This window comes from Protopterus annectens, chromosome 3.part0 (assembly GCF_019279795.1).
Source record: "Protopterus annectens isolate FY-2018-M chromosome 3.part0, PAN1.0, whole genome shotgun sequence".
Lineage (NCBI taxonomy): Eukaryota > Metazoa > Chordata > Ceratodontiformes > Protopteridae > Protopterus > Protopterus annectens.
Window position 1 is genome coordinate 1,467,414,652 of NC_056731.1, and position 2,500 is coordinate 1,467,417,151.

Genomic DNA, 2,500 nt, shown 5'->3' on the forward strand with positions numbered 1-2,500 from the left:
CATGCATGTCATGGCCTGGGTGATGCCCCTGCACTGGCCCAGTAATCAAGGAGCCTCAGTCCTCACCACTGGCATCAGTGAGGGATGTACACAATGGGAGGTTAAAAAGTACACACACAGTAAAGTGCAATTTCCGTGAAGAGCACACAGGGATCACAATCAGTCTGGGGCTGGATTCTTCCTCTTTCGCCACATCCCCAATAAGACTCCCTGCTGGTACAGCTATAGGGTTGAGATCTCAGCTGAATGGTCATGCCAAAAGTTGCAGAACCCTCTCTGTCCAGCCAGTGCTTTATGTCCCTGTCAAAGTAGCTCTCACACACAAACACACACACACACACACACACACACACACACACACACACACACACACACACACACACACACACACACACACACACACACACATACACACACACACACACACACACACACACACACACATGCACACACCACAGTTGACTGCAGTGGAATCAAAACCCCTACCTATCTAGGTACACTTACTTCTTAACTCTGTATTTAAGGCATGCACTACTGCTGAAGTCTAACTTGGACAGTGTCAGACAACACTTTATAGGTGATGACATCTGCTCTGTCTGGTGAGGAGAAAATGGCAATAGCAGTGGTCATGTGCTGTTCTAAAATGCACTTTGCAATGTCAAGCAAATGCACAAACAACACAAACACACCAGTTGACTGCAGTGAGATCAGAACCCCTACCTATCTAAGTACACAGATTAAAGAACTCAGTACTCAATGCAAGTGCCATGGCACAAGTCCGACTTTTTCAGGATAACTTATAGTGGATGATAACAGCATTGGATGTTAGGAAGAAGATGTTGGAAGGCTTGCATGAAATGGATGTGTAGGCATGTGCAAGTGTCAAAATATTGGCAATCTATAGCATTGAGGTGTTAACTGTAGAATACACACTTATGCTCATCTGTCTAGATAGACACACACACACACACACACACACACACACACACACACACACACACACGCACACACACACACACACACACACACACACACACACACACACACACACACACACACACACACACACAAACACACACACACACAGTTCATAGTTGACTGCAACGAGAACAGGGCACCTACCTATCTAATTACACAGACTATAGAACTCAATACTTTACACAAGCACCACTGCACAAGTCTGACTTTTGCCAAGGTTGCAGGACAACTTATAATGGATGACTTCAGCAGTGGATGTTGGACAGAAGATGTTGGGAGGCCTACATGAAATGGATAGCTATACATGTTAAACTTTCAAGACTTTTAAGTTCTGCATGTTACCAGATTGATGGGTGTGCAGTGTGTGTAGTGCATGAAATGGATAGTTAGCAATGTTCAACTGTCAAGATATCAAATTTCTGCATGTTACCAGATTGATGGGTGTGTAATGTGTAGTATTTGGTGGTTGTGTTCCAATGTGCAGGTATACCTTAAGAAACAACATTAGAAACTATCTGCAAACAGATGTCCACATTACTACAAGTACTGGAAAATCTGAAAGTGTATTTTCATTCTAAAGATGTGCATAGTATATAACACAACATTTGTTACTAATTTGTGTAGTGTAATTGATATACTTGTGAACAAGTACTGACAGACCAAGGTTGCAGTGCATGGGGGAGATAACAAATGGCTGCATTATAAATATGTGAGAGTTTCTTAGATAGGGCCTTCATTTTTTTCTGTTTCCACATGTAGTTTCATGTCATGATCACTAAATAGATAGTAAACTAAAGTAATACATGCTATTGTCCATTTTGCATAGTGCACTGCTAGGCAGCAGGTTTGTGTGATGGTTGGCAAAGTGTTTGAGCATGTGAGATACATATTTCTACTGCTTTATCTGTTTTTGCATCATTAAGCAGTGCACAAACATGAGCCACAATGCTAAAATTCTATGAATACTCAGTATTGACTGTATAAAATATACCTGCTGCTTAGCTGACTGTATGGCAGCAGGTGTAAATGCATTGACACAATTCTTTTTTAGCCCAGATGATATTGGGCTGGAATCTAGGTATATGTAATACTTAGTAGTAATAAAACAAGGAAATAAATCTTTACACTGCATTCACCATGTGTTACTGTGTGTTGACATAGCACAGTATGTTTAAATCCACACAAACATCAAGGCCAAAAAGTGAAGAGCTCCATTTCTTTTTTTATACTTACGTGTATTGTGTCTGATTCTATTTTTTGACCAGATTATAGGTGTTACAATGAGGTATATAGGAAAGTGGTGAAATGGGGGACAAACAGGGGGAACAAAAAAGGGAAAACAATATAGGAATGTGCCGGAAAGAGGTAGCAAAGAATCATAGCTATCCATTTCTTCAACACTGTAAAATTAAAATATGTACATAATATTAGCTGAATTTGGCCTGTCATCTCCACAAAGAGAGCTGACAACAATGCAATTATGCTGTATAGCCAACTGGACAAAACCAAACATATAAAGAAG